This window comes from Ambystoma mexicanum, chromosome 3q (genome assembly GCF_040938575.1).
Source record: "Ambystoma mexicanum isolate Mex_15411 chromosome 3q, UKY_AmexF1_1, whole genome shotgun sequence".
Lineage (NCBI taxonomy): Eukaryota > Metazoa > Chordata > Amphibia > Caudata > Ambystomatidae > Ambystoma > Ambystoma mexicanum.
This window is the reverse complement of record NC_090926.1, coordinates 1,105,863,305-1,105,876,470: the sequence shown is the minus strand read 5'-3', so window position 1 is coordinate 1,105,876,470 and position 13,166 is coordinate 1,105,863,305. Positions and strand designations below refer to the sequence as shown.

General features: G+C 39.1%; 6 non-coding genes across 6 annotated transcripts; all 6 read right to left on the bottom strand.

The window, feature by feature from the left end:
* Positions 1–938: 938 nt before the first annotated feature.
* Positions 939–1,011, bottom strand: TRNAR-CCG (transfer RNA arginine (anticodon CCG)). Its single transcript has one exon. It is a non-coding gene; the product is annotated as a tRNA-Arg (tRNA).
* A 1,966-nt stretch (positions 1,012–2,977) lies between these two features.
* On the bottom strand, positions 2,978–3,050 carry TRNAR-CCG (transfer RNA arginine (anticodon CCG)). Its single transcript has one exon. It is a non-coding gene; the product is annotated as a tRNA-Arg (tRNA).
* Positions 3,051–5,014: 1,964 nt separating this feature from the next.
* On the bottom strand, positions 5,015–5,087 carry TRNAR-CCG (transfer RNA arginine (anticodon CCG)). The gene has a single exon. It is a non-coding gene; the product is annotated as a tRNA-Arg (tRNA).
* A 1,963-nt stretch (positions 5,088–7,050) lies between these two features.
* Positions 7,051–7,123, bottom strand: TRNAR-CCG (transfer RNA arginine (anticodon CCG)). The gene has a single exon. It is a non-coding gene; the product is annotated as a tRNA-Arg (tRNA).
* A 2,329-nt stretch (positions 7,124–9,452) lies between these two features.
* Positions 9,453–9,525, bottom strand: TRNAR-CCG (transfer RNA arginine (anticodon CCG)). Its single transcript has one exon. It is a non-coding gene; the product is annotated as a tRNA-Arg (tRNA).
* Positions 9,526–11,491: 1,966 nt separating this feature from the next.
* On the bottom strand, positions 11,492–11,564 carry TRNAR-CCG (transfer RNA arginine (anticodon CCG)). The gene has a single exon. It is a non-coding gene; the product is annotated as a tRNA-Arg (tRNA).
* Positions 11,565–13,166: the final 1,602 nt, after the last annotated feature.

The following is a 13,166-nucleotide window of genomic DNA, read 5'->3' as shown; positions in this document are numbered from 1 at the left end:
CAGGTTTTGTGGACTTTTCTAAATAAAATGCATTACATTTGAATTCATTACTTTTCTTCCTGTTTTATCATGTTTATGTATTCCTGGTATACTGGTGTCGATTGGTCACTAAAAAGAGCACAACAGGATTCTATTCTACAATACGGACCGTTGTCTTTCTCAATCGCTCCGATTCCATAATGGCAACAGTGCCGAGCAACAAGGGTACTTAACTGTGCAATCAATTCAAGAAAGTAGTTTCAACTCAGTGTCCACTTTCTGCAGAGACAGTGGCAGTAGGGCTATTTCGGGTGCTCTTACAGCAGGCTTCATTCTCATAAGACTATATTTTCTACTGCTAGTATTCTTGCAGAGGAAGGTGCTGTTCAGTAACATATGAGTGCAGTGCAGCTCTATAAAAAGATGATCTACAATCCAGGGACACTACCCAACCAAGAGGACTTCCTGTAACATTCCACGACAGAGACAATCCCTTAAGAGAAACTTTTTCACTGCAGAGATTCTCACTGAGGAAAATGATTCTCAGTGCCATGTCACTGCAAGGAGGCTAGCTTAGGAGGATTCTCTTCACAGTTGAGATGGCACCTGAGGAAGACACTTTTCAGCAATTGGTGGCTACATGGGAGCTCACTTAAGAGTAACATCTTAAATGCTGGGGCCCTCATAAGGAATTGAATTAGCAGTATCTGTTTCTCTGCTGCTATACTCCCTGAGAAACAAAATATTAAGTGACATGTCACAGTTGCAAGGCAGCTCTATGAAGACAGGACAAGAATCACATGTCTTTACTGCATAGTCTCGCGGTAATATATCAGTATTGACAAGGTGAATGAAATGAGTGTTATGATTTTCATTGATGAGACCTTTTAATCATCTTTATGTTAATATATGTTGAAATTCGTTAATATTTAATTAAGATCAAAATTAAAAATAATTGAGGACCCAGGTGGGACTTGAACCCACAATCCCCAGCTTCGGAGGCTGATGCCTTATCCATTAGGCCACAGGGCCACTTGATAAAAAAGCACTGATCTGACCATAACAGACCAACTGAACACCAATTCAAACACAGAATAAACAACCCATGGCAAAAACAACAAAAACATGAAAAAAAACACAGTCAACATGTAGAGCAAGTCTGTGAGTTTGGAAAACACACCTTGCATATGATGGTCCAGTGAGCGAAGGTAAAGAAAGGAACAACTCCTGCAACACAAACCCTTCCGCAATTCATATTGAACACTTTTGATTGAAGAGAGTATACAGTGCGGTGGTTGCTACTCCTCGCCATCCTTATTTATAGTATTTTGATTTATATGCACTGAAATAGCTTTTAGTTTGGCTTCTGATGTTTTGTCTTCTAAAAAATATGTATGTACTGGTACTTTCTACAAATGGAAATGAAGATGAACTCAAAATAGGGACAAATAGTCCTGACATACACCAATCCTTAGCAACTGCTTTGGATTGGCCAAATGCGTAAATTCGATGCACTGTGTGTTATATTCTTGGCATTCGCACTTTACAAAATTTAAGAATTGCTGTAAGATTTTTCCATTATGGACACTATTCTAGAGTTCCAGCATTTTTCTTACTCTGTCTCAAAAATTGATGATTTCTACAAACTAGATTTCTTGCCTGGCATATTTTCATTTCACCTGACATCTCTGACTTCCTATCTGTGGTGATCACTGTCTCACGGCCACCCACTTGGTAAAGATAATAACTAGGAGGTCATTGACTTAGTGATAATGTATTCATTGTCTCTAATGATGACTTCTATGATGCCCTCACACTGCAATGCCCTCTTCTAGGTTGGAACATCCTTGCTAACTTGCTTGACTTTTCAAGTAATCCTTCACCTGTTGAAGCCAGATATTTTCCGAAACATGTGTCACAGAGTCTCATGGGCATGACACTTGACACAATATCCATCTTGAGCACCAGATTTTTTGTGATTTTCATGTCTTACCTATTCATTTCCTTTGACATAGTTTCAGATCCTCTTATTAATCACTCACTGCAAGTTTTGAATGGTGCAGGTTTTGTGGACTTTTCTAAATGAAATGAATTACATTTGAATTCATTACTTTTCTTCCTGTTTTATCATGTTTATGTATTCCTGGTATACTGGTGTCGATTGGTCACTAAAAAGAGCACAACAGGATTCTATTCTACAATACGGACCGTTGTCTTTCTCAATCGCTCCGATTCCATAATGGCAACAGTGCCGAGCAACAAGGGTACTTAACTGTGCAATCAATTCAAGAAAGTAGTTTCAACTCAGTGTCCACTTTCTGCAGAGACAGTGGCAGTAGGGCTATTTCGGGTGCTCTTACAGCAGGCTTCATTCTCATAAGACTATATTTTCTACTGCTAGTATTCTTGCAGAGGAAGGTGCTGTTCAGTAACATATGAGTGCAGTGCAGCTCTATAAAAAGATGATCTACAATCCAGGGACACTACCCAACCAAGAGGACTTCCTGTAACATTCCACGACAGAGACAATCCCTTAAGAGAAACTTTTTCACTGCAGAGATTCTCACTGAGGAAAATGATTCTCAGTGCCATGTCACTGCAAGGAGGCTAGCTTAGGAGGATTCTCTTCACAGTTGAGATGGCACCTGAGGAAGACACTTTTCAGCAATTGGTGGCTACATGGGAGCTCACTTAAGAGTAACATCTTAAATGCTGGGGCCCTCATAAGGAATTGAATTAGCAGTATCTGTTTCTCTGCTGCTATACTCCCTGAGAAACAAAATATTAAGTGACATGTCACAGTTGCAAGGCAGCTCTATGAAGACAGGACAAGATTCACATGTCTTTACTGCATAGTCTCGCGGTAATATATCAGTATTGACAAGGTGAATGAAATGAGTGTTATGATTTTCATTGATGAGACCTTTTAATCATCTTTATGTTAATATATGTTGAAATTCGTTCATATTTAATTAAGATCAAAATTAAAAATAATTGAGGACCCAGGTGGGACTTGAACCCACAATCCCCAGCTTCGGAGGCTGATGCCTTATCCATTAGGCCACAGGGCCACTTGACAAAAAAGCACTGATCTGACCATAACAGACCAACTGAACACCAATTCAAACACAGAATAAACAACACATGGCAAAAACAACAAAAACATGAAAAAAAAACACAGTCAACATGTAGAGCAAGTCTGTGAGTTTGGAAAACACACCTTGCATATGATGGTCCAGTGAGCGAAGGTAAAGAAAGGAACAACTCCTGCAACACAAACCCTTCCGCAATTCATATTGAACACTTTTGATTGAAGAGAGTATACAGTGCGGTGGTTGCTACTCCTCGCCATCCTTATTTATAGTATTTTGATTTATATGCACTGAAATAGCTTTTAGTTTGGCTTCTGATGTTTTGTCTTCTAGAAAATGTGTATGTACTGGTACTTTCTACAAATGGAAATGAAGATGAACTCAAAATAGGGACAAATAGTCCTGACATACACCAATCCTTAGCAACTGCTTTGGATTGGCCAAATGCGTAAATTCGATGCACTGTGTGTTATATTCTTGGCATTCGCACTTTACAAAATTTAAGAATTGCTGTAAGATTTTTCCATTATGGACACTATTCTAGAGTTCCAGCATTTTTCTTACTCTGTCTCAAAAATTGATGATTTCTACAAACTAGATTTCTTGCCTGGCATATTTTCATTTCACCTGACATCTCTGACTTCCTATCTGTGGTGATCACTGTCTCACGGCCACCCACTTGGTAAAGATAATAACTAGGAGGTCATTGACTTAGTGATAATGTATTCATTGTCTCTAATGATGACTTCTATGATGCCCTCACACTGCAATGCCCTCTTCTAGGTTGGAACATCCTTGCCAATTTGCTTGACTTTTCAAGTAATCCTTCACCTGTTGAAGCCAGATATTTTCCGAAACATGTGTCACAGAGTCTCATGGGCATGACACTTGACACAATATTCATCTTGAGCACCAGATTTTTTGTGATTTTCATGTCTTACCTATTCATTTCCTTTGACATAGTTTCAGATCCTCTTATTAATCACTCACTGCAAGTTTTGAATGCAGGTTTTGTGGACTTTTCTAAATAAAATGCATTACATTTGAATTCATTACTTTTCTTCCTGTTTTATCATGTTTATGTATTCCTGGTATACTGGTGTCGATTGGTCACTAAAACGAGCACAACAGGATTCTATTCTACAATACGGACCATTGTCTTTCTCAATCGCTCCGATTCCATAATGGCAACAGTGCCAAGCAACAAGGGTACTTAACTGTGCAATCAATTCAAGAAAGTAGTTTCAACTCAGTGTCCACTTTCTGCAGAGACACTGGCAGTAGGGCTATTTCGGGTGCTCTTACAGCAGGCTTCATTCTCATAAGACTATATTTTCTACTGCTAGTATTCTTGCAGAGGAAGCTGCTGTTCAGTAACATATGAGTGCAGTGCAGCTCTATAAAAAGATGATCTACAATCCAGGGACACTACCCAACCAAGAGGACTTCCTGTAACATTCCACGACAGAGACAATCCCTTAAGAGAAACTTTTTCACTGCAGAGATTCTCACTGAGGAAAATGATTCTCAGTGCCATGTCACTGCAAGGAGGCTAGCTTAAGAGGATTCTCTTCACAGTTGAGATGGCACCTGAGGAAGACACTTTTCAGCAATTGGTGGCTACATGGGAGCTCACTTAAGAGTAACATCTTAAATGCTGGGGCCCTCATAAGGAATTGAATTAGCAGTATCTGTTTCTCTGCTGCTATACTCCCTGAGAAACAAAATATTAAGTGACATGTCACAGTTGCAAGGCAGCTCTATGAAGACAGGACAAGATTCACATGTCTTTACTGCATAGTCTCGCGGTAATATATCAGTATTGACAAGGTGAATGAAATGAGTGTTATGATTTTCATTGATGAGACCTTTTAATCATCTTTATGTTAATATATGTTGAAATTCGTTCATATTTAATTAAGATCAAAATTAAAAATAATTGAAGAACCAGGTGGGACTTGAACCCACAATCCCCAGCTTCGGAGGCTGATGCCTTATCCATTAGGCCACAGGACCACTTGATGGAAAAGCACTGATCTGACCGTAATAGACCAGCTGAATACCAATTCACACACAGAATAAACACCCCATGGCAAAAACAACAAAAACATGAAAAAAACACAGTCAACATGTAAAGCAAGTCTGTGAGTATGGAAAACACACCTTGCATATGATGGTCCAGTGAGCAAGGTAAAGAAAGGAACAACTCCTGCAACACAAACCCTTCTGCAATTCATATTGAACACTTTTGATTGAAGAGAGTATACAGTGCGGTGGTTGCTACTCCTCGCCATCCTTATTTATAGTATTTTGATTTATATGCACTGAAATAGCTTTTAGTTCGGCTTCTGATGTTTTGTCTTCTAAAAAATGTGTATATACTGGTACTTTCTAGAGATGGAAATGAAGATGAACTCAAAATAGGGACAAATAGTCCTGACATGCACCAATCCTTAGCAACTGCTTTGGATTGGCCAAATGCGTAAATTCGATGCACTGTGTGTTATATTCTTGGCATTCGCACTTTACGAAATTTAAGAATTGCTGTAAGATTTTTCCATTATGGACACTATTCTAGAGTTCCAGCATTTTTCTTACTCTGTTTCAAAAATTGATGATTTCTACAAACTAGATTTCTTGCCTGGCATATTTTCATTTCACCTGACATCTCTGACTTCCTATCTGTGGTGATCACTGTCTCACGGCCACCCACTTGGTAAAGATAATAACTAGGAGGTCATTGACTTAGTGATAATGTATTAATTGTCTCTAATGATGACTTCTATGATGCCCTCACACTGAAATGCCCTCTTCTAGGTTGGAACATCCTTGCTAACTTGCTTGACTTTTCAAGTAATCCTTCACCTGTTGAAGCCAGATATTTTCCGAAACATGTGTCACAGAGTCTCATGGGCATGACACTTGACACAATATCCATCTAGAGCACCAGATTCTTTGTGATTTTCATGTCTTACCTATTCATTTCCTTTGACATAGTTTCAGATCCTCTTATTAATCACTCACTGCAAGTTTTGAATGGTCCAGGTTTTGTGGACTTTTCTAAATAAAATGCATTACATTTGAATTCATTACTTTTCTTCCTGTTTTATCATGTTTATGTATTCCTGGTATCCTGGTGTCGATTGGTCACTAAAAAGAGCACAACAGGATTCTATTCTACAATACGGACCGTTGTCTTTCTCAATCGCTCCGATTCCATAATGGCAACAGTGCCGAGCAACAAGGGTACTTAACTGTGCAATCAATTCAAGAAAGTAGTTTCAACTCAGTGCCCACTTTCTGCAGAGACACTGGCAGTAGGGCTATTTCGGGTGCTCTTACAGCAGGCTTCATTCTCATAAGACTATATTTTCTACTGCTGGTATTCTTGCAGAGGAAGGTGCTGTTCAGTAACATATGAGTGCAGTGCAGCTCTATAAAAGGATGATCTACAATCCAGGGACACTACCCAACCAAGAGGACTTCCTGTAACATTCCACGACAGAGACAATCCCTTAAGAGAAACTTTTTCACTGCAGGGATTCTCACTGAGGAAAATGATTCTCAGTGCCATGTCACTGCAAGGAGGCTAGTTTAGGAGGATTCTCTTCACAGTTGAGATGGCACCTGAGGAAGACACTTTTCAGCAATTGGTGGCTACATGGGAGCTCACTTAAGAGTAACATCTTAAATGCTGGGGCCCTCATAAGGAATTGAATTAGCAGTATCTGTTTCTCTGCTGCTATACTCCCTGAGAAACAAAATATTAAGTGACATGTCACAGTTGCAAGGCAGCTCTATGAAGACAGGACAAGATTCACGTGTCTTTACTGCATAGTCTCGCGGTAATATATCAGTATTGACAAGTTGAATGAAATGAGTGTGATGATTTTCATGATGAGACCTTTTAATCATCTTTATGTTAATATATGTTGAAATTCGTTCATATTTAATTAAGATCAAAATTAAAAATAATTGACGACCCAGGGGGGACTTGAACCCACAATCCCCAGCTTCGGAGGCTGATGCCTTATCCATTAGGCCACAGGGCCACTTGATAGAAAAGCACTGATCTGACCATAATAGACCAACTGAACACCAATTCAAACACAGAATAAACACCCCATGGCAAAAACAACAAAAACATGAAAAAAAAACACAGTCAACATGTAGAGCAAGTCTGTGAGTTTGGAAAACACACCTTGCATATGATGGCCCAGTGAGCGAAGGTAAAGAAAGGAACAACTCCTGCAACACAAACCCTTCCGCAATTCATATTGAACACTTTTGATTGAAGAGAGTATACAGTGCGGTGGTTGCTACTCCTCGCCATCCTTATTTATAGTATTTTGATTTATATGCACTGAAATAGCTTTTAGTTCGGCTTCTGATGTTTTGTCTTCTAAAAAATGTGTATGTACTGGTACTTTCTACAGATGGAAATGAAGATGAACTCAAAATAGGGACAAATAGTCCTGACATACACCAATCCTTAGCAACTGCTTTGGATTGGCCAAATGCGTAAATTCGATGCACTGTGTGTTATATTCTTGGCATTCGCACTTTGCATATGATGGTCCAGTGAGCGAAGGTAAAGAAAGGAACAACTCCTGCAACACAAACCCTTCCGCAATTCATATTGAACACTTTTGATTGAAGAGAGTATACAGTGCGGTGGTTGCTACTCCTCGCCATCCTTATTTATAGTATTTTGATTTATATGCACTGAAATAGCTTTTAGTTCGGCTTCTGATGTTTTGTCTTCTAAAAAATGTGTATATACTGGTACTTTCTACAGATGGAAATGAAGATGAACTCAAAATAGGGACAAATAGTTCTGACATGCACCAATCCTTAGCAACTGCTTTGGATTGGCCAAATGCGTAAATTCGATGCACTGTGTGTTATATTCTTGGCATTCGCACTTTACAAAATTTAAGAATTGCTGTAAGATTTTTCCATTATGGACACTATTCTAGAGTTCCAGCATTTTTCTTACTCTGTCTCAAAAATTGATGATTTCTACAAACTAGATTTCTTGCCTGGCATATTTTCATTTCACCTGACATCTCTGACTTCCTATCTGTGGTGATCACTGTCTCACGGCCACCCACTTGGTAAAGATAATAACTAGGAGGTCATTGACTTAGTGATAATGTATTCATTGTCTCTAATGATGACTTCTATGATGCCCTCACACTGCAATGCCCTCTTCTAGGTTGGAACATCCTTGCTAACTTGCTTGACTTTTCAAGTAATCCTTCACCTGTTGAAGCCAGATATTTTCCGAAACATGTGTCACACAGTCTCATGGGCATGACACTTGACACAATATCCATCTTGAGCACCAGATTTTTTGTGATTTTCATGTCTTACCTATTCATTTCCTTTGACATAGTTTCAGATCCTCTTATTAATCACTCACTGCAAGTTTTGAATGGTGCAGGTTTTGTGGACTTTTCTAAATAAAATGCATTACATTTGAATTCATCACTTTTCTTCCTGTTTTATCATGTTTATGTATTCCTGGTACACTGGTGTCGATTGGTCACTAAAAAGAGCACAACAGGATTCTATTCTACAGTACGGACCGTTGTCTTTCTCAATCGCTCCGATTCCATAATGGCAACAGTGCCGAGCAACAAGGGTACTTAACTGTGCAATCAATTCAAGAAAGTAGTTTCAACTCAGTGTCCACTTTCTGCAGAGACAGTGGCAGTAGGGCTATTTCGGGTGCTCTTACAGCAGGCTTCATTCTCATAAGACTATATTTTCTACTGCTAGTATTCTTGCAGAGGAAGGTGCTGTTCAGTAACATATGAGTGCAGTGCAGCTCTATAAAAAGATGATCTACAATCCAGGGACACTACCCAACCAAGAGGACTTCCTGTAACATTCCACGACAGAGACAATCCCTTAAGAGAAACTTTTTCACTGCAGAGATTCTCACTGAGGAAAATGATTCTCAGTGCCATGTCACTGCAAGGAGGCTAGCTTAGGAGGATTCTCTTCACAGTTGAGATGGCACCTGAGGAAGACACTTTTCAGCAATTGGTGGCTACATGGGAGCTCACTTAAGAGTAACATCTTAAATGCTGGGGCCCTCATAAGGAATTGAATTAGCAGTATCTGTTTCTCTGCTGCTATACTCCCTGAGAAACAAAATATTAAGTGACATGTCACAGTTGCAAGGCAGCTCTATGAAGACAGGACAAGATTCACATGTCTTTACTGCATAGTCTCGCGGTAATATATCAGTATTGACAAGGTGAATGAAATGAGTGTTATGATTTTCATTGATGAGACCTTTTAATCATCTTTATGTTAATATATGTTGAAATTCGTTAATATTTAATTAAGATCAAAATTAAAAATAATTGAGGACCCAGGTGGGACTTGAACCCACAATCCCCAGCTTCGGAGGCTGATGCCTTATCCATTAGGCCACAGGGCCACTTGATAAAAAAGCACTGATCTGACCATAACAGACCAACTGAACACCAATTCAAACACAGAATAAACAACCCATGGCAAAAACAACAAAAACATGAAAAAAAACACAGTCAACATGTAGAGCAAGTCTGTGAGTTTGGAAAACACACCTTGCATATGATGGTCCAGTGAGCGAAGGTAAAGAAAGGAACAACTCCTGCAACACAAACCCTTCCGCAATTCATATTGAACACTTTTGATTGAAGAGAGTATACAGTGCGGTGGTTGCTACTCCTCGCCATCCTTATTTATAGTATTTTGATTTATATGCACTGAAATAGCTTTTAGTTTGGCTTCTGATGTTTTGTCTTCTAAAAAATGTGTATGTACTGGTACTTTCTACAAATGGAAATGAAGATGAACTCAAAATAGGGACAAATAGTCCTGACATACACCAATCCTTAGCAACTGCTTTGGATTGGCCAAATGCGTAAATTCGATGCACTGTGTGTTATATTCTTGGCATTCGCACTTTACAAAATTTAAGAATTGCTGTAAGATTTTTCCATTATGGACACTATTCTAGAGTTCCAGCATTTTTCTTACTCTGTCTCAAAAATTGATGATTTCTACAAACTAGATTTCTTGCCTGGCATATTTTCATTTCACCTGACATCTCTGACTTCCTATCTGTGGTGATCACTGTCTCACGGCCACCCACTTGGTAAAGATAATAACTAGGAGGTCATTGACTTAGTGATAATGTATTCATTGTCTCTAATGATGACTTCTATGATGCCCTCACACTGCAATGCCCTCTTCTAGGTTGGAACATCCTTGCTAACTTGCTTGACTTTTCAAGTAATCCTTCACCTGTTGAAGCCAGATATTTTCCGAAACATGTGTCACAGAGTCTCATGGGCATGACACTTGACACAATATCCATCTTGAGCACCAGATTTTTTGTGATTTTCATGTCTTACCTATTCATTTCCTTTGACATAGTTTCAGATCCTCTTATTAATCACTCACTGCAAGTTTTGAATGGTGCAGGTTTTGTGGACTTTTCTAAATGAAATGAATTACATTTGAATTCATTACTTTTCTTCCTGTTTTATCATGTTTATGTATTCCTGGTATACTGGTGTCGATTGGTCACTAAAAAGAGCACAACAGGATTCTATTCTACAATACGGACCGTTGTCTTTCTCAATCGCTCCGATTCCATAATGGCAACAGTGCCGAGCAACAAGGGTACTTAACTGTGCAATCAATTCAAGAAAGTAGTTTCAACTCAGTGTCCACTTTCTGCAGAGACAGTGGCAGTAGGGCTATTTCGGGTGCTCTTACAGCAGGCTTCATTCTCATAAGACTATATTTTCTACTGCTAGTATTCTTGCAGAGGAAGGTGCTGTTCAGTAACATATGAGTGCAGTGCAGCTCTATAAAAAGATGATCTACAATCCAGGGACACTACCCAACCAAGAGGACTTCCTGTAACATTCCACGACAGAGACAATCCCTTAAGAGAAACTTTTTCACTGCAGAGATTCTCACTGAGGAAAATGATTCTCAGTGCCATGTCACTGCAAGGAGGCTAGCTTAGGAGGATTCTCTTCACAGTTGAGATGGCACCTGAGGAAGACACTTTTCAGCAATTGGTGGCTACATGGGAGCTCACTTAAGAGTAACATCTTAAATGCTGGGGCCCTCATAAGGAATTGAATTAGCAGTATCTGTTTCTCTGCTGCTATACTCCCTGAGAAACAAAATATTAAGTGACATGTCACAGTTGCAAGGCAGCTCTATGAAGACAGGACAAGATTCACATGTCTTTACTGCATAGTCTCGCGGTAATATATCAGTATTGACAAGGTGAATGAAATGAGTGTTATGATTTTCATTGATGAGACCTTTTAATCATCTTTATGTTAATATATGTTGAAATTCGTTCATATTTAATTAAGATCAAAATTAAAAATAATTGAGGACCCAGGTGGGACTTGAACCCACAATCCCCAGCTTCGGAGGCTGATGCCTTATCCATTAGGCCACAGGGCCACTTGACAAAAAAGCACTGATCTGACCATAACAGACCAACTGAACACCAATTCAAACACAGAATAAACAACACATGGCAAAAACAACAAAAACATGAAAAAAAAACACAGTCAACATGTAGAGCAAGTCTGTGAGTTTGGAAAACACACCTTGCATATGATGGTCCAGTGAGCGAAGGTAAAGAAAGGAACAACTCCTGCAACACAAACCCTTCCGCAATTCATATTGAACACTTTTGATTGAAGAGAGTATACAGTGCGGTGGTTGCTACTCCTCGCCATCCTTATTTATAGTATTTTGATTTATATGCACTGAAATAGCTTTTAGTTTGGCTTCTGATGTTTTGTCTTCTAGAAAATGTGTATGTACTGGTACTTTCTACAAATGGAAATGAAGATGAACTCAAAATAGGGACAAATAGTCCTGACATACACCAATCCTTAGCAACTGCTTTGGATTGGCCAAATGCGTAAATTCGATGCACTGTGTGTTATATTCTTGGCATTCGCACTTTACAAAATTTAAGAATTGCTGTAAGATTTTTCCATTATGGACACTATTCTAGAGTTCCAGCATTTTTCTTACTCTGTCTCAAAAATTGATGATTTCTACAAACTAGATTTCTTGCCTGGCATATTTTCATTTCACCTGACATCTCTGACTTCCTATCTGTGGTGATCACTGTCTCACGGCCACCCACTTGGTAAAGATAATAACTAGGAGGTCATTGACTTAGTGATAATGTATTCATTGTCTCTAATGATGACTTCTATGATGCCCTCACACTGCAATGCCCTCTTCTAGGTTGGAACATCCTTGCCAATTTGCTTGACTTTTCAAGTAATCCTTCACCTGTTGAAGCCAGATATTTTCCGAAACATGTGTCACAGAGTCTCATGGGCATGACACTTGACACAATATTCATCTTGAGCACCAGATTTTTTGTGATTTTCATGTCTTACCTATTCATTTCCTTTGACATAGTTTCAGATCCTCTTATTAATCACTCACTGCAAGTTTTGAATGCAGGTTTTGTGGACTTTTCTAAATAAAATGCATTACATTTGAATTCATTACTTTTCTTCCTGTTTTATCATGTTTATGTATTCCTGGTATACTGGTGTCGATTGGTCACTAAAACGAGCACAACAGGATTCTATTCTACAATACGGACCATTGTCTTTCTCAATCGCTCCGATTCCATAATGGCAACAGTGCCAAGCAACAAGGGTACTTAACTGTGCAATCAATTCAAGAAAGTAGTTTCAACTCAGTGTCCACTTTCTGCAGAGACACTGGCAGTAGGGCTATTTCGGGTGCTCTTACAGCAGGCTTCATTCTCATAAGACTATATTTTCTACTGCTAGTATTCTTGCAGAGGAAGCTGCTGTTCAGTAACATATGAGTGCAGTGCAGCTCTATAAAAAGATGATCTACAATCCAGGGACACTACCCAACCAAGAGGACTTCCTGTAACATTCCACGACAGAGACAATCCCTTAAGAGAAACTTTTTCACTGCAGAGATTCTCACTGAGGAAAATGATTCTCAGTGCCATGTCACTGCAAGGAGGCTAGCTTAAGAGGATTCTCTTCACAGTTG